This window comes from Narcine bancroftii, chromosome 3, assembly GCF_036971445.1.
Source record: "Narcine bancroftii isolate sNarBan1 chromosome 3, sNarBan1.hap1, whole genome shotgun sequence".
Lineage (NCBI taxonomy): Eukaryota > Metazoa > Chordata > Chondrichthyes > Torpediniformes > Narcinidae > Narcine > Narcine bancroftii.
Genome location: NC_091471.1, coordinates 71005894 through 71025338, shown reverse-complemented (window position 1 = coordinate 71025338; position 19445 = coordinate 71005894). Strand labels below are relative to the sequence as shown.

General features: G+C 44.7%; 2 long non-coding RNA genes across 3 annotated transcripts in view; one reads left to right on the top strand and one right to left on the bottom strand.

The window, feature by feature from the left end:
• The window catches only part of LOC138757242 (uncharacterized), a 1106005-nt gene that overhangs the window by 434575 nt on the left and 651985 nt on the right, over positions 1-19445 (top strand). The gene's annotated exons all lie outside the window — the stretch shown is intronic.
• The window catches only part of LOC138756136 (uncharacterized), a 55405-nt gene that overhangs the window by 19796 nt on the left and 16164 nt on the right, over positions 1-19445 (bottom strand). Inside the window, exon 3 of one of the 2 annotated variants that reach the window (XR_011352788.1) lies at positions 18003-19113. The exons of the other annotated variant lie outside the window; for it this stretch is intronic. This is a non-coding gene — a long non-coding RNA (uncharacterized lncRNA). Of the gene's footprint in view, positions 1-18002; positions 19114-19445 lie in introns of those variants that run through there. 2 annotated transcript variants of the gene reach the window in all.

Here is a 19445-nt window from a genome sequence, read left to right as displayed (position 1 = left end):
AGTAGATTACAGCTGCAGACTGAGTAAACACCGTTGGTCTAGAAGAACTAACTAGAGCAGTACTCAGACAACAATTAAAGTCACCTCCCAAAATCAATGAGTATTGGCTTAAATCAGATAGGACTGAAAAAATCTTTCAAAACTACCAGTTCATCAATGTTCTGGGCATACACGTTAGCCAATACCACCATTTTATTATACAATTTACCTGTAAGAATAATGTAAAGAGTTTGTTTGTCTGATATAGTGTTATGAAGTACAAAAGGAATATTTTGATTGATTAAAATAGAATCTCCATTAACTTTAGCATCATAAGAAAAATGAAAACATTGACCCTTTCATTTGAACATTAACTTATCTTTGTCAGAATTCCTAATATGAGTTTCTCATAAAAAAATATCTGCCTTTAAATGCCTAACATGGGCAAATATCCTGTGATGTTTAATTGTCCCATTTATCCCTTTAAAATTCCACAATATTAACTTTATGGGAGCAATTATAGAACTTAATTAATTTAATTGGTGCTATATGGATGCTCTAGCTGCATCTGTCACCGTTCCATGCTGAAACACAACATATGTAAACGTAAGATATAAGTCTTGAAAATACCCTCCAAATCCAAACACCTTCCCTTCCAGCCCTCCTTATTCTGGAAGTTGCCAAACGGAGTTGCAATCAGCCTTGAAAATCCATCTAACCCCAATCACTTCTGTTGAAGATCTTATTACAGCTCATTATATTTAAAAAAACCCAAATAAATAATACATTTTCCATAAATAAATAGAATTCTAACAAGAAGAAAATTGACCAAAGGGAGAATTGAAATAAAAGTGAACAATATAGGTGCATGTGCAGCATAATCATTTCTGGCTTCAACACCCACGGAAGAAAAAAAACACTCATTCCTACACAACTGCCTTAACATTGAAGAAGCATTAAACCATTAAACTTATATAAAATTTTTCATACTCAGTAACTAAAAGTGTAACCTTACAAACAATAAAGAGAAAGAAAAATTGAATCCTCCTTCACATTCAAACTTTGAAAAAATGAAAGATAAAAGAAACTACAAAACCCAACCCCCTTCGAAGTATAGAAAACATCAAACAGAAATTGTTAACTGATGATGGACTCGAAGTTAAAGCAGGTTCAGACAAAACCTTGCAGACGCCCTCCGTGGAATTTCTTGCGGCCATCTTTCATAATAATCCTCAGCTGTGCCAAAAACAACATTGCTGGTCTGAGTCCTTTGTTCAGCCATAACCTCAGGTACTTTCTTTGCATCTCCATGACTATGGAGCAGAAATCTTCAACAAATATGACTACGTTGACCCTGATAGGTCAAATCTCTTTTACAACGGGCTTCTCGAATGACTCTCTCCTTTCCTGAAAATAATAAAATCGAAGCATTACGAGCACTGGATCAGTAGTGAAAAAGTCTTCACCGAACACTTCCGTAAGTAATTTAGAAAAGAATTCAGTTGGCTATCCTTTCTCGGTATCTTCTTTTAGGCCTAAAATACGAATGTTATTATGCCTTCTCTGACCTTCCAAGTCATTCACCTGCAAGTTAATTTATGATTGCTTGCGGGGATTTCTTCAGAATGACTTTCTAGCCTCTCAATACGATTATTCATTAATAACAACTCATTCTCCTCAGCATCTTAATGATCTTCATTAATTGAGATTGATAGAACCTTTTCAAGCTTGGTGGCGATTTTCTGATAGCATGCTTTTGTTATCTCCTGTGATTGTTTCTACATAGCATTAGAGATAAGGTCAGAAGTCAAAGGGACTGCTTCTTCTCTTCCCTCTTTAGCTGTCTTGGCACCTCTTGTCAAAGTCATTTTCAGAAAAAAAAGGTAGTAAATAATAAAGGGACCAAGTTTAAGCCTCATTGGCTGAGAAAAATGAATTGGATAAGTAGGAAATATTAAAAATATGGCAGGAGCTCTCAATTATTACCCCCTATAGCATTTAGTTGCCAGCCAGAAGTTATATATGGATCTTAAGCTGTTTAATAAATAATTAGTCCCTATACTTCGAGTACTTCGATTTTGGTGATGAAGTCGCTCCAATGAATGTTGAGGATGGAGCGGAGACAACGCTGGTGGAAGCATTCTAGGAGCCGTAGGTGATGCCGGTAGAGGACCCATGATTCGGAGCCGAACAGGAGTGTGGGTATGACAACGGCTCTGTATACGCTAATCTTTGTGAGGTTTTTCAGTTGGTTGTTTTTCCAGACTCTTTTGTGTAGTCTTCCAAAGGCGCTATTTGCCTTGGCGAGTCTGCTGTCTATCTCGTTGTCGATCTTTGCATCCGATGAAATGGTGCAGCTGGGATAGGTAAACTGATTGACCGTTTTGAGCTTTGTGTGCCTGAAGGAGATGTGGGGGGTCTGGTAGTCATGGTGGGGAGCTGGCTGATGGAGGACCTCAGTTTTACTTCATCACCAACATCAAAGTACTCGAGATGGCAGAGGCCGACAGCATCGAATCCACATTGCTGAAGATCAAACTGCGCTGGGTAGGTCACGTCTCCAGAAAGAAGGACCATCGCCTTCCCAAGATCGTGTTATATGGCGAGCTCTCCATTGGCCACCGAGACAGAGGGGCACCAAAGAAGAGATACAAGGACTGCCTAAAGAAATCTCTTGGTGCCTGCCACATTGACCACCGCCAGTGAGCTGATATCGCCTCCAACTGTGCATCTTAGCGCCTCACAGTTCGGCGGGCAGCAACCTCCTTTGAAGAAGACCGCAGAGCCCACCTCACTGACAAATGACAAAGGAGGAAAAACCCAACACCCAACCCCAACCAACTAATTTTCCCTTGCAACCGCTGCAGTCGTGTCTGCCTGTCCCGCATCGGACTTGTCAGCCACAAACGAGCCTGCAGCTGACGTAGACATTACCCCTCCATAAATCTTCGTCCGCGAAGCCAAGCCAAAGAAGAGAGAAAGAAGAAGAGTCCCTATAAGGAAGGAATCACTTGAATCTCAACAGAATGATAAGCTTGTATGAGCCTGGAGGCATGATCTTTGTGGGTGGAATGTGGTCATGTGGAAACTCAAAAGAACTAGTTTCTTGAGGAAATGACACGGGTACAAAAGACTCCATAAACACGAAGACTGTTGGCATCTGTGGAGAGAGAAATAGAGTTAATGTTCAGATGATCGATTTAATTGTCACCATTAAGTTCAACGAGAGATCTATCTTTTCTTTGGCAAAATAATGCAAGAAAAGGTTTCATTTAAAGTGAGTCAGGTATAAAAGATCCATCTTCAACAGTGCATCACCTCCTAAGCACCTTGAGTTTAAGCTTGATATTCGTATATGTTTTGAAATGATGTTCATCCAGGTTAGTGGTGATTTCCCAGCCACTGATTCCCTGACGAGCAGTTTGAAGAACTTTTGAAAGACAAATATCCTTGAAAATAATTAGGCAGGAGTGAGCGATATTTGGAGTGTATTATAGAATAGTGACTATATGACAGCCTACTGTATAATTAGCTATAGGATACTTGAGTGTAAAATATTTTGACTGCTGTCAGGACTGACCAATACCTTCAACAATGTTTTATGCAAGAATCAAGCTTGTAGCAATGTCTAAAGAGCGGGTCATGAAATGGGATCTGTTTTTCATTAGAGCTTTCATTTTTCAGCTGGGGATGTCAATTAGGCCTGACAGTAGTTGGCTCACTTGTAGGTATGGAGTTGATTTAAGGTGGTGAAACAAATGCAAAACAAAAACGGTCAGCCAAAATTTTACAGATCAAAGTCCACTGATTGTTGTGGCTTCTTTAGAGAATTAATAATGTGTTTTCCATGGCACAATGAAAAGATGAATCATGTAAGTATAAATAACTGTGGAAGGTTTTCGAATAAGAGTTAAAAGTATGGTCATGATGCTGGAAAAAAATCTGTAAAAAAGGAATCATGTTTGGTAAGAAAGGTTAAAAAATGGCAAAATATTGCAAATGTTGAAAATCTGAAATAAAAGTAGAAAAAGAAATGTAGGAAATGGTCAGCAGACCAAGCAGCATCTATGGAGTTATGATATTCCAGGTCAATGATATTCCATCAGAATCAAAAGTCAGGGATTTGAATCATTGCTGAGTAGTGTCCACCAGTCAAATTCTCCAGTGCTGCACCTGGTTGGGACTCAGAAGATAAGACAGATGGATTAAAAGGTCCTGGACCCAGTTAGTGAGATTTCATATAAACGCAAGGACTTGTGTGCTGAATACAAATCGAGTCATAAAAATCCTTGCCCACAAGATGCTGGAGAGCTTTGGACAAGGGTCAAAACCATACTTCCAGATGGACCAGTCCTTTGTTTTCTTGACTTGGATACTGGAAGGCATAGTTGGAAGTAGAATTAATCCTGAACAGGCATGTTCTGTCACATGCAGAAATTCACATGCCAGTCCACAAGTACAGATTAATTGACTTCTGTTGGATGTCATTGGGTCTTTTCCAAATGCAATATCTAAAGAACTGATCAACAAGGTAGTGATATAGCATGAAAAGATAAATTTAAATAAAATAGAAGTGCTTGAAAAACTCAGAAGGTCAGCTGGCTTCTGTAAAGAGAGAGAGAGAGAGAGAGAGAGAGAGAGAGAGAAACAGTTAATATTTCAGTTAATCTTGCTTTTGATTCAAAATGAAAACTTTGAATAATGGAGCTGAAAAAATATTGAAGATAATCACTGAATATTCACCATAGCACTTGAAAATTGCATGACCTTCATCAGAGCTTAAGTACTTCTACAAACTTGACAAACAAAAAAGTTAAGCTAGTTCAGGACAGGGAACAATAATTATGTCACCTAGCGACAACCAGTTATGCTTTGTGTAATAACCATATAACCATATACAGCACAGAACAGGCCAGTTTGGCCCCACTAGTCCATGCTGGAACAAATCTGCACCCTCCTAGTCCCACTGACCAGCACCCAGTTCATACCTCTCCAATTCTCTCCCCTCCATGTAATTATCCAGTCTTTCCTTAAATGTAAATAATATTCCTGCTTCAACCACCTCTGCTGGAAGCCCATCTACATCCCAACCACCCTTTGTGTGAAGAAATTTCCCCTCATGTTGACAGTGGATAGACAATGGAAAGCATTCAAAGATCTAATGGAAGAATTGCAGAAATCGTTTATACCGGTTTGGCATAAAAATAAACCAAAAAAGAGACTCAACCATGGATAACAAGGGAAATTAGAGACAGCATTAGGTCCAAAGAGAGAGCATAACAATTGGCCAAAAAAAGTACCAAATCCGAAGACTGGGAACAGTTAAAGATGCAGCAAAGGAGGACAAAGGAATTAATCAAGAGGGCAAAAATAAATTACGAAAGTAAGCTTGCGGCAAACATAAAAACCAACTGCAAAAGCTTTTATAGATATGTCAAGAGGAAAAGATTGGTGAAATCCAGAGTAGGTCCCTTGCAGTCAGAATCAGGGGAATATATAATGGGGAATAAGGAAATGGCAGATCAATTAAATTCTTACTTTAGTTCTATTTTCACAAGAGGATACAAATAACCTCGCATGGATGTTGGGAAACATAGAGACTAATGCAAGGGAGGTATCTTTAAGGACATGGTCTTGAGAAAATTGAAGGGATTGAAGGCCAATAAATCCCTAGGGCCTGATAATCTACATCCTAGGCTACTTAAGGAAGTGGACATTCAGATAGCAGATGCTTTAAGAATTATTTTCCAGAACTCGATAGACTCAGGATCAGTACCCATGGATTGGAGGGTGTAATGGAGGATTTAGACTAGCTTATGAAAGAAGGGATGCAGTTGGATCAGAAGATATAATCTCAATTCCACTATGAGGCCCAGGATGCATATTTAGTAGACACACCTAAATTCCAGCATGGGGCCCAGGATGCAGTTGAATAGGAAGACATTATCTAAATTTACACTATGGGGCCCAGGGATGCATATGAATCAGTAGACATTATCCAACTTCCACCATGAGGCCAAGAGATACAGTTGTCCTTTGTTGGTCACAGACTGTCAGGAGACCTTGAAGATAATTAAATCATTTGTTCAAAGAGATAAGATCTGAAGTAAACAACTTTTGGGTAATATAAGCCATGGTCCCACTGCTGAAGTTTGAGACTCTCCAAGAGGTGACAACATCTCTCAGCAAGAAGAAGAACTTCAAGATTCCAAACTGACGTCCCGGTCTGGGGAGGTGGAGAAGCTGCTACTGGCGCCCAGACAACCTACTACAAGTGTGCAGTCGTCGCCTCGCTTTGGCAGTTGGGACCAGTCCAGGCATTGATAAGTATAATTGGGAAAGGCTTGCATATTGTAGTGTGAATTCAGCTTTAGATTTAGTAATAAAGACTTGTATAAACTGAACTGCTCTCGGGTGTGTACCTATTTTCTTTCGGTAGCTTGAACACTGTGACCAATCTAAAACAAACCAAGTGAGAGGTACAAGTTTACCGAAGACAATTCGATAGACTCAGGATCAGTACCCATGGATTGGAGGGTAGCTAATGTTACCCCACTATTTAAAAAGGGGGTAGAGATAAAATGGGGAATTATAGGCCGGTGAGCCTTACATCAGTAGTGGGGAAAATGATGGAATCCATTATTAAGGATGTAATAGCGTAGCATATGACTAGCAGAGAAGGGATCGGACAGAGTCAAAATGGATTTACAAAATGTAAATCGTGCTTGACAAATCTATTGGAATTCTTTGAGATGGTGACAGGTAAAATAGATGGGGGAGAGCCAGTGGATGTGGTGTACCTGGATTTCCAAAAGGCCTTCAATAAGGTCCCACATAAATGACTGGCATGCAAAATCAAGGCTCATGGGATTGGGGGCAAGATATTGATGTGGATTGAGAACTGGCTGGCAGATAGAAGACAGAGAGTTGGGATAAATGGCTCATTTTCTGAGTGGCAGGCAGTGACCAGTGGGGTGCCACAGGGATCTGTACTGGGACCCCAGCTGTTCACAATTTACATTAATGATCTAGATGAGGGGATTAGATGTAATATCTCCAAATTTGCAGATGACACTAAGATAGGAGGGGTTGTGTGCACTGAAGAGGGGGTCAGGAAGCTCCAGTGTGATTTGGATAAATTGGGGAACTGGGCAGATACATGGCAAATGCACTACAATGTGGAAAAATGTGAGGTTATCCACTTTGGTAATACAAACCGTAGGCCAGATTACTATTTGAATGGCAATAGATTGGGAGATGGGTAAGTGCAGAGAGACCTAGGGGTTCTTGTGCACCAGTCACTGAAGGCGAGCATGCAGGTACAGCAGGCGGTTAAAAAGGCAAATGGTATGTTGGCCTTCATATCAAGAGGGTTTGAGTATAGGAATAAGGATACCTTACTGCAGCTGTACAGAGCCTTGGTGAGACCACACCTGGAGTATTGTGTGCAGTTTTGGTCGCCTTATCTGAGGAAGGATGTTCTTGCAATGGAGGGAGTGCAAAGGCGATTCACCAGGCTGGTACCTGGAATGGCAGGAATAACTTATGAGGAAAGATTGCACAATTTGGGATTGTACTCGCTGGAGTTTAGAAGATTGAGAGGGGATCTCATAGAGACATTCTGGCAGGACTGGACAATGGTGGGGGAGTCCAGAACCCGGGGCCATGGTTCGAGGATTATAGGCAAACCATTTAGGACCGAGATGAGGAGGAATTTCTTTACCCAGAGGATGGTGAATCTGTGGAATTAATTGCCACAGAGAGCAGTAGAGACAGGTTCATTGAATATATTTAAGAGGGAATTAGATATATTTCTTCAGTATAAGGGAATTAGGGATTACGGAGAGAAGGTGGGGATGGGGTACTGAACTTTAAGATCAGCCATGATCTCATTGAATGGTGGAGCAGGCTCGAAGGGCCGAATGACCTACTCTTGCACCTATCTTCTATGTTTCTATGATTTTTATAATTTTTCCCCTTCAATCTCAAAACATGGCCTCTGGTTTGAATAGACCCCACTCTTAATTGAAAAAGCCTATCCACGTTGACTCTTATCCACGTTGGATAAGTAAGTTTGCAGATGATACAAAGATTGGTGGTGTTGTGGACAGTGAGGAAAATTACTGTAGCTTAAAAAGAGATATAGGAAAGCTAGAGGAGTGGGCTGAAATCTTGAACACCTCCATCAAATCCCCCCTCATTCTTCTATGCTCCAGAGAAAAAAGCCCCAGGCTGCTCAACCTTTCTCTTTAACTCGAACCCTGACATCCTGTCAACATTCTTGTGAACCTTCTTTGCACTCTCTCTATTTTGTTTATATCCTTCCTATAATTTGGTGACCAAAACTGCACACAGTATTCCAAATTTGGCCTCACCAATGCTTTGTACAATTTCATCATAACATCCCAACTCTTGAATTCAATACTCCGATTTATGAAGGCCAACATTCCAAATGCCTTCTTCACCACTCTATTAACCTGAGTATCAACTTTGAGGGTACTATTTACCATAACTCCTAAATCCCTTTGTTGCTCTGCACTCCTCAATTGTCTACCATTCAATGTATATGACCTATTTAGATTTGCCTTTCCAAAATGCAACATTTCACACATATCCATATTAAATTCCATCAGCCATTTTTCAGCCCACTCCTCTAGCTTTCCTATATCTCTTTTTAAGCTACAGTAATCTTCCTCACTGTCCACAATACCACCAATCTTTGTATAATCTGCAAACTTACTTTTCCAATTCACCACCCCTTCTTCCAGATGGTTAATATATATGTAACAAACAATAGTGGACCCAGGACCGATCCCTGAGGAACTCCACTAGTCACCGGCCTCCAATTGGACAAACAATTTTCTACCACTACTCTCTGACACCTCCCATCCAACCATTGCTGAATCCATTTCACTGTCTCCTTATTTATACCTAATGCCTCCACTTTTTTTCCTAACCTCCTGTGGGGAACTTTGTCAAAAGCTTTACTAAAATCTAAATAGACAACATCCACAGCCTTCCCTTCATCAATCTTTTTTGTAACCCCCGCAAAAAACTCTATAAGGTTTGTTAAGCATGATCTACCCCTGACAAAACCATGGTGACTACTACCTATCAATCCCTGTTCTTCCAAATATTTGTAAATGCCATCCCTCAGAACACCTTCCATCAACTTACCCACCACAGACGTCAGACACACAGGTCTATAATTTCCAGACTTACATTTGGACCCTTTCTTAAACAGCGGAAGAACATGAGCCAGCCTCCAGTCCTCTGGCACTACCCCCGTGACCAGTGACATCCTAAATATCACTGTTGATGGCCCCACTATCTGTACACTAGTCTCCCTGAATGTCCTTGGGAATACTTTGTCTGGATCAGGAGATTTGTCCACCTTTATCTTTTTTAACACTGCTATCACTACTTCCTCGGTTATCCTTATATGATTCATGACATCTCCACTATTTTTCTTTACTTCAACTGGTACAATATTTTTTTCCCTAGTGAATACCGAGGAAAAGAAATCATTTAAAATTTCCCCCATCTCCTCTGACTTTTCACATAGCCTACCCTCCCTATCTACAAGGGGTCCAATTTTATCCCTCACTAATCTTTTACTTTTAATGTACCTATAGAAACCCTTTGGATTTATTCTTACTCTGTCTGCCAAAGCCTCTTCGTGTCTCTTTTTGGCCTTTCTAATTTCTTAAGATTTTTTCTACATTCCTTGTAGTCCTTTTTCAATTTCTCAACACCCTGCCTTACTGATACTGATACAAGTTATTTCTTCATTCAAGGTATCTCCTTTTTATAGATAAGAGCCATCTTCAACACATAAGAAACGTAGAGGTGGAATGATTTAACATATTGAAGCTCTCACTTGCAAGAAGTATTAACATATTGAAGCTCTCACTTCCAAGAAGTATCATTATTAGAAGAGTGGGTTGCCTACAATCTACAAACATCTTCCAAGGTGCATAATCTTAATTGCAACTTTTGTGAAAATCTATTTTGACAAGTGTGAAACATTGATTTGTTTTGCTCTGAAATGTGTCTTGTTACATCTGTTCTTCAACAGCATGTCTTACACATGTCAAGAGTTCAGGGTTACAAGGTTAGACATTCTTGGCAACCAACATCATATCGGTATCATCAACTGAATCACACAACAGTCAGAAGTACACACCGGAGGGTTTTAGGTATTTACAAAAACACAAGAGGGTTAGATGATTCCAGCAGAAAAAATAATAGGACTGTGGGCTCTGTTCAGTTTCTTCATTATGTTGACATTATGGAGCTGGTAACTGAGTTAATGGATCCAACGTAAAGGTTAAAGCCTTGTGTTTTTTTTTAACTTAGTTAATTTTGTGCCTATCTCCTTAAGAGACTATTGTTTATACTGTTACCATAGTGACAATGATGTAATATGCTGTAATATTCAAGCAGACTAATGGCTTGCTTATTATTCTTCAAGATGTAGAAGGCATGAGCATGAGAAATCTTTCTTTGAATTTTGTCTTTTTAAATACTTTTCTGTGTTTCTCTAAATTTAATTTGCACCTCTTTAAACACCTTTATGCATTGGATTTAAGTGAGTATTTTTAAGCTTTTGTACCATCATACAGTAAATGCTTTGTTATTCATCATTATGAAAGTCTTAATGCGAAGTGAGGTGCGCTGTTAGCCAGAATCAGACACAAACAAGGTAAAGACTGTGCAACAGGCTTTAGTCCACAAAGACTTCCACTGAGCCAGGCTGACTGTAGCTGCAGTAACTCTGTGTGAGCTTTGGGAGGCCGGTGCAGGCTTATATCCCGTAGGGTGATTGACACCCGACCGGGTGGGGCTTGATCCCTTCAGGCCGACAGATTGACAGCCGGACAGGTGTTGTCCTGTCCTATACACTCCTGGAGGTACAGAGGTTGCCCCTTGCAGTAGGCCAGTGATGTACCACCACATTCACCCCTTTCTTTAAAATTGTCCTGGGGGGGGTCAATAACAAGGAATTGCACCCATTATATACATACAATATTTACAGGTTGAGATGATCCGGCGGCACCGGGGTCTCTGTGACCGTTGTAGGTCTGGCTCCTGGTCACTGGTCAGAGCGGAAGTGGGGGGGGGGCTGGCAGCAGGGGTCTGTGTGGCTGGTGTGGTGCCACGCAGAGGGGTGGCCGGGGTCGATGTATGAAGGTCGTATTGGATGGGTGGGGGGGGCGGGTTCATCTCCCAAGGCTAAATAGGGCTCCTGGTGGTCAAGGAGTCCTGCATGCTCCATAACTGCCTGGGGACGGGGATGTATGATCAGTCAGCATCATCCTGTGCTGGAGGTTGGTGTGGTGTGGTGGGTACTCCTGCTGGTGCCAGGTGCCTGGTTGAGACAATGACCTCCCTGCCACTGCCGAAACTAACATAGGCATAGTTGTGGTTTGCATGTAGGACGAAGACCTGCTCCACCAGGGCTTTGGACTTGTGTGTCCGAACATGCTTACACAGGAGCACCCGTCCTGGGAATGTGAGCCATACTGGGAGGGACATTCCAGTCACCAACCTTCTGGGGAATGAGAACAGATATTCGTGAGGGGTCTCGTTGGTAGCCGTGCACAGCAATGACCGAATGGCATGGATCACCTTGGGCAGGGCGTCCTGCCAGTACTCAACGGCCCACCCTTTCGACCTGAGAGCCAGGAGGACTGCCTTCCAGACCACCCCATTCTCGCGTTCCACTTGCCCATTGGCTCTCGGGTTATAGCTCGTCGTGCGACTGGTCGCAATGCCCCTTGCTGTCAGGTACTGGCGCAGCTCGTCACTCATGAAACTAGACCCCGGTTGATGTGGATGAAGGCGGGGTAGCCAAACATGGTGAAAATCTTCCCCAGGGCCCTGATGACGGTGGCCGTGGAGGTGTCCGGGGAAGGGATAGCAAAATGGAAGCGTGAGTTCTCAGCCACTACCATGAGGAAGTAGACGTTTCAGTTCGTGGAAGGCAGGGGCCCTTTGAAGTCCATGCTGAGATGCTCAAAAGGCCAAGTAGCCATTACAACATGGACCTGGGGCGGGCGGAAGAAACGGGGTTTACACTCCGTGCAGACCTGACAGGCCTCGGTCATGTCCCTGATGTCCCTGATGGTGTACGGCAGGTTTCGGGATTTAATGAAATGGTACAACCTGGTGACACCCAGATGGCAGAGGGACTTATGCAATGCCTGCAGCCTGTTGTCGTACATAGATGCGCAGGTACGAGAGAGGGCATCGGGGGAGTCGTTAAACTTCCCGAGGCGGTACTGGATGTTGTAGCTGTAGGTTGCCAGCTCGACTCTCCAGCACAGGATCTTGTCATTCTTGATCTTACTCTTGTGGGTAGTATTAAACATGAATGCCACGGCCTGCTGGACCATGAGGATGCTGAATCTCCTGCCGGCCAGGTAGTGTCGCCAGTGGCGGATCGCTTCCACAATTGCCTGGGCCTCCTTTTCAATGCTGGAGTGCCCTAGCTCGGAGTCATGGAGGGACCTGGAGAAGAAAGCAATGGGGCACCCCCCCCTCTTGGTTGAGAGTAGCAGCGAGGGCCACCTCGGAGACATCCCTCTCCACCTGGAAGGGGAGTCCTCATCCACAGCCTGCATCATGCCATCCGCGATGTCTTGCCTGATGTGGATGAAGGCTGCCTGCACCTCAGGTAGGAGGGAAAAAGTTATAGCTTGGGCCAGTGGGCAGACCTTGTCCGAGAAGCGAGGGACCCACTGCGAGTAATAAGAGAACAGGCCAAGGTACCTGCAGAGGTCATTTAGCGTGGTGGGGAGGGGTAACTCCATTAATGGGTGCATCCTTTCTGAATCTGGGCCAACGACTCCATGGGCCACGAGGTACCCCAGGATGGCGAGGCGGGTGGTGCTAAACACACACTTCTCCTTGTTGTAAGCGAGGTTCAGCTCCCCGTCCGTCTGGAGGAATTTTTCCACGTTAGCATCGTGGTCCTGCTGGTCATGGCTGAAGATAGTGACGTTATCCAGATATGGGATCATCGCCTTCAGCTTGTGCCGGTCTAATATGTGATCCATCTCCTGCTGGAAATTGGAGACCCCGTTCATGACCCCAAAGGGAACTCGGCGGAACTGGTACAGGCGCCTGTCCTCCTCAAAGACGGTGTAGGGCTTGTCCTTCAGGTGGATGGGGATTTGGTGATATGCCGACTTCAGGTCAATCATGGAGAAAATCTGGTAGCGGGCTATCTCGTTGATCATGTTGGTGATCTTCGGCATGGGTTAGGTATCCAGCTGGGTGTACTGGTTAATGGTCTGGCTGTAATCCACGACCATCCTTTGCTTACTTCCCCCTTTGTCCATCAGGACTTGGGCTCTCCAAGGGCTGTTATTGTGCTCTATGACGCCTTCCGCCAGGAGTTGCTGCACCTCTGCCTTGATGAAGTCTCTGTCTGCAGCGCAATAGCGCCTACTTCTGGTGGTGATTGGCTTGCAGCCTAGCGCAAGATGTGGGAAGAGCACCAGTGGGGTGATGTGCAGTGTGGAGAGGCTGCAGGTTGGCCGGCGCTGGTTGGTTGGCGTGCTGTGTAATGTGAGTGGAGGTTGGGGCCCCCCGAAGGCAAAGGTGACACTCTGCAGGTGGCACTGGAAATATAGGCCCAGGAGGATTGGGGCACAGAGTTTGGGCATGACCAAGAGTCTGAACCCTGTGTAAGTCTCCCCTCCCACAGTTATATCAGTTGAGCAGCGACCGAGGGTACCAACAGTCTTATCCTTGGTGGCGAGGGCGATCGAGAAGGTGGTGCGGTGGAATTTTAATCTCAGGGAATGGGCCACACTCAGGTGAATGAAGCTCTTGGTGCTGCCACTGTCGAACAGGCACTTAGCTTACACCCCATTGACTTGCACGTCCATCATCGAGCACTTGAGGTCATGGTGGTGGTGGCCAGGACCGTCTCGGAGTTGGAGTCTTTGCTCTCCGGCTGTACGCCAGCGATTTATGGCTTGCAGAGACATGAGGGGTGTCGGTAGGGTGGCCTGATCATCATCCGTGTTTTCAATGTCGTCGGGGGCACTCCGTGTCAGCCACTGCCTGGCCCAAGATGGTGGCGGCATGTAGAGCCCTGCTGTGTGCCTGGCCTTCTTCCCCAGCTGTGTCCGTTGCACCAGAAGAAGTGACATCATTACGGCCAGCGGCCGTGACGTCATTACGTCAGCCGGTAGTGATGTCACACTGTGAGCTGGAAGCTGGCAAGCGCGGGGGCTGACAAACGCGGTGGATGGTGCAGGTACTCGGGCCACACGCTGCGACAGTCGCTGGCGGGGCCGGTTGTTGCACCATCAAAGTCGGGGAAGACGGAAGTCATTGTGGGGACAATGGCGCTGCCCGGCACGCGCACATGCCGCTTCAGGAACAATACTGGTTCCCAGCTGGGCAGTTTTGGCGCGATCGTTGATCTGACCACACCAGGACCCACAGTACTTACAGGGGTGCCAGGCGCCTGCCACAGCAATGTTTTCCTCTCCAGCTCTCTCTGGAGTTGCAGCTGCAGTGTGAGAGGGCCATGAGGGAGCCTGGGGGAACCTGGAATCGAAGGCTTCGATGTGCAGGGATGCTGCTTTCAGGGTTTGGACCACTTCCACAGTCTTGGTTAGGGCATAGATATTGTCTTCCAGTAGCTTCTGCCAGATGGCCCTCGAGCGTAGCCCTCAGACCAAGGCATCCTGGATCAGCCTCTCGATCTCATCTGCACCTACCCCGGGTTCAGCTAGACACGGTCGGGCCAACTCTCGCAAGTGTCCCAGGTAAGACTCAGCTGTCTCCCTGGGTTGCTGGGCTCGGGTGTTGAGGAGATACCTTGCACAGACTGCATTAATGGGGGACTTGTTCAAGTTCTCGAGAGATTTCATTGTGCTCTTCTACGTGGGGAAGCCTTTGGTTGCCTGGAAGGCGTGGAGGCCCAGCTTTGACCAGAGGAGGACTAACCTCTTCTGATCTGAGTCCAGGATGCCGCCTTCGTGTGCCTCGATGATTGCCTCGACCGCATGCTGCCAGATCTCGAAGCATGTCTGTGCTTTCGGGGAGTGTGGGTCGACTTCGAGGCTCCCTGTGCTCAGGAGTTTTTCCATGGGAGCCGTGGGAAAATTTTATGGATTAAATTGTGGTGCGCTGTTAGCCAGAATCAGAGACACACAAGGTAAAGACTGTACAACAGGCTTTAATCCACAAAGACTTCCACAGAACCAGGCTTCTGAGTGAGCTTCAGTAGGCCGGTGCAGGGTTATATCCCAGAGGGTGATTGACACCTGACCGGGTGGGGCTTGATCCCTTCAGGCTGACAGATTGACAGCCGGCCAGGTTTTGTCCTGTCCTATGCACCCCTGGAGGTACAGAGTTTCCCCCTACAGTAGGCCGGTGGTGTACCACCACACGAAGCGATGCAAGATGTTTGTCTGTTATATCAATGAATTAAACCTCCACCACCTAAAATGACAGAAGGAGAAGAAGACGAAATGAACTGACCCAGTATGTAAAAGTAGATGACACAACTTGCTTTATTTTCATTGCGTGAGGATATAGTTTAATGGGTTTAATGTATCACATATGTTAAAAGTTGAGTGGGTGGGGAGGGGAGGGGGGTGAAGGAGGGAGGGAAGGGAGGCAGGAAAAGGGGAGAAAATGACACAGTGTATATTCAAGAGGGAAATGTATGTGTGTATTTTGATCAATATGGTTCATAGTGTAAAAAATAATTTTTTTTTAAAAAAGCAGCAGTCATAGAGTTTAAATTATTGGATTAAAGAGATTGAAAATCAGAATATCGTAGCTTATGCTTTTGGAAGATGATACTTTGAAATTAGGATATAACAGAACAAGGGAAGTGCCATCTATATCCATCACTTGCATTTGAGCAGTTCTCACATATAGTTGGGTGACGTGCAGCATGCAACTTCTGCAAACTGCTGCTGAGATTGGTTCTGTATTCTGTAGAGCTTAGAAGAACGAGGAGGTGATTTTATTCAAAGATGCAAGATTATAAGCAGGCTTGACAAGGTAGATGTTGAGGTGTTTTTAGCAGTGGCCATTATTATAGGGATATTGTAATTACAAGATAAAGGGCTGGTCGTTTAAAACTAAGAATATAGAAATCTCTCCTCTTAGAAGATAGTGGATCTCTGGAATTCTCTGATCCTGAGGATGATGGGGGTTAGATTATTAGATATACTGTTACAACGTGGACCAGCAGCAATAGAAATTCACTAAGACGCTAGCCCCTTTGAAATTGCAGCACCTGGGTAGTCATCCTGGGACCTGGGTGTGATTACCGGGGCAAAGGTGCTGGAAGCACCTTTCAAATTGCAGGGGGATCAACCTGTTAAATCGCCAACCCAGCAATTTAAGGGGGATCTCGCTCCCATGTCGATGCGTTGAATGAAGCGTCACACACTCACTGGAAGTAATGCTGGAAGTTAAGAATTGAAGTCCAAATGGTGAATGGGAAGGATGTTCAGATGCTGGCTATGCAACTCTGTAGTGCTATAGTACAGCAAGCAACTCTTTTGACCACCACGGTCAAGTGCATCTGCAGTCAGTTGAGGAGCAGAAGGATGTAAACCCTGTGCAATTCAACAGATGGCTGGAGGACGATGCAGAGGATAGGCAGACTGACCTTGACATTCAGAGAGTAGGTGGCTGGCTTATGTACGCTTCCTTCACTGCCTGACGGAAACCAGAGTGAGGATGAAGATAGATAGAACACAGGGGCCAGTACTGTGGGGGAACATCAAATCCAAATGTGATGATGTGGAGTGGCAGACTTATTTCAAAGAGCACCTTCTACTTCATACGTGACTTCCTTGAGCCAGATATGAGGCATCAGGTTACAAACTTCAGAAGACCTCTGGAACTTCGTGTCCAACTTTCCATTGCTTTGTGGTAGTATGCCACCCCATGTGAATATTGCATCACCAGTATTCTTCTTGGTGTTGATTTATCCACTATGTGGATGGTCGTGGCACGGGTGACTCGTGCCTTGAGGTGGACCCTCATGAAGCATTTCATTCAACTACCAAGTGGGACATACCTACAGAAAACTACGAAGGGGTTTGCAGATAAATAATATCCAATGTGCACTGGGGCTTTCGATGGCACACATATTCCTAATATGGCCACACGAGATTACGAATCATCCTACTACAACCGAAATGGGTAGCACTCTACAATTCTTCAAGCTGTCATGGATCGTGAAGGATGATAAGGGAATTACGCACTCTTTAATAATTGTCTGCCTGCAGAAGTAGGTGCCCACAGTTTGTCATTCCTTGCATTGTGCTGTTTGCTTTGTGGGATGACCAGGCCGCACTCACGAAGCTCAGGTGTTACAGGAAGGCGGAGGATGCAGGTGGATATCTGTTCCCACAGGTAGTACATACTTAAACCACAATGGACAGATAGTGTCCAGGGCTGAAACAAATGAATTGGTCCACCATGACATACGTGCACAGAGTGGTTGTTAAATTTATGAATGCTTTAAACCATGGGTGAGCTATATGCAATACCCACATCTCTGTTTTGGACTGCTTAGAGGTATCCATGCAAGTTGACAGCATGGAGATTCCAGCACATCTGGTTGGGGACCCTCTTACCTCCTCAGGAATTGGTTTATGAAGGGGTTCACACAGCATCATGCTCTCAACCACCGGAAACAGAAATACCACCATTGTCTGAGCTCGGCACGGATAGTGGTGGAGAATGCCTTTGGTCGGTTTAAGGGGCAATGGAGGCATTTGAGCAAGCAGATGGACATTAGCAGGTCTTTTGTTTCTGATGTTGTTATTCCCTGCTGTGTCCTGCATAACAGTTGTGCGATTACCTGCCTGAGTGGAACATCACTGTGGAGTAGGCGCTCACTCAGCCAGAGAGAAAATCCTTGGGTGGTTCCACAGCGTGTGTTGCCTATACCATCCGTGATACTATTGTGTCAACTATGTAAACATAGGACATTGGAGACTTCAACATGATGCCAAAGTTCAACTTTATTAGATTAAATAGCAAGGAAGGTAATGGAAAGATACAATTTAGCAAAATTCCACATAGCTCAATAAAGAGTTGTGCCAGCACATAGCAGAATGCTTAAAACTAACCAGTGCAAATATACTATTGTAAAGTGCTTGGCTGTCCCCATTTACCGTGTGTTAGTAACATCTAATGTAAACGTATACTGATTCAATGCCATTCATTCTTTACATATGCCTCAACGTAACATCTCTAATAAAAAAGTTTTAATCTGACACCATCTTTTAACAAAAAAGACCTGTAAACTTGTTCCCAGCAATAATGCTCTCTGCTGAACATCAGTAAAAAGTGATACACAATAAAAGTGATACATAGTACAATACACAGCCAACTCTCATTTTATTCTCTCCATCGTAAGCAATAGTTTATGAACCTCTATACATTCATGTAGTTGCAGCAATGTGATGTAACAAAAGATATCACTGGTTTAGCTGCTACCTCTGCATGTCCGTGTTCCACGTAAACATATTACCTGCTAATAATGTGCAACACCGAATGTCAGAAGCTATGATGCACAGGACACTGAAATACAAAACGCTCATTTACTGACCACTAGAACACTGCAGAAAGGATAAGGGGAGGGGGAAAGGATGTAGGCAATCTCCCCTTGGGACTGGTTGCCATTGACAGAAGCGAGATGGAGCTCCTGCTGTGGGGTGTCCTGTATTGAAGTTGGGCCTGCATCAGGTGAAATGAGGAGGTGGAAGGCTGCTGGGAGGGTAACGTTAGAGGAAGGGTGAGGGGTGGGGGTGATGCCGAGTGAAGGGTAAATTGCGGAGCACTGGACTGAAGTGCCACGGAGCAGTTCATAAGGTGCACCATTCCCTCATCATTGACATCTAGTCCTGAATGGCATCCTGAAGGGTGGCCAGGATCCCCATTACACCATCCAGGCCATGCATCACCACATCCTGTTGATCACCCTGCAGACACCTGTACTGTTCTAGTCTTCTCTTGTACCACACATGGTCACGCTCCTCCTTCTTTGTCTCCATCTCTCTCACGAAGCTTCACAACGCCGCATTCAGCATTGTTCCCAGGTGAGTCTCTTCCTCTTCCCTCTCCTCTCGAAGCCTTACAGAGTGCACACGTCATGCCAAAATTACAAGCGGACAAACACGACCGAATATTATACTTGAACAACACCAGAATTGAATGCTGCTCCTGCAAGCACCATTCAGCCTTACCGTTCACACGTCTTGCCTCCATCGTGTATGTGTTGGAACTGGACAGGGTGTCTGTGGGCATTTATGTCCCTGACAGCAGCAGCTCTGGGCTCGTCACACTGTCGTGCTTCTGGCTGCAGGCAACCTCCTCCAGTGTGTCCTCCATCTCATTCCTACTAGCTCAGGGGGTCACAGATGCACTGGGAGTGGATGCCTCAATTGGACCTTCCTGCGGGGTGT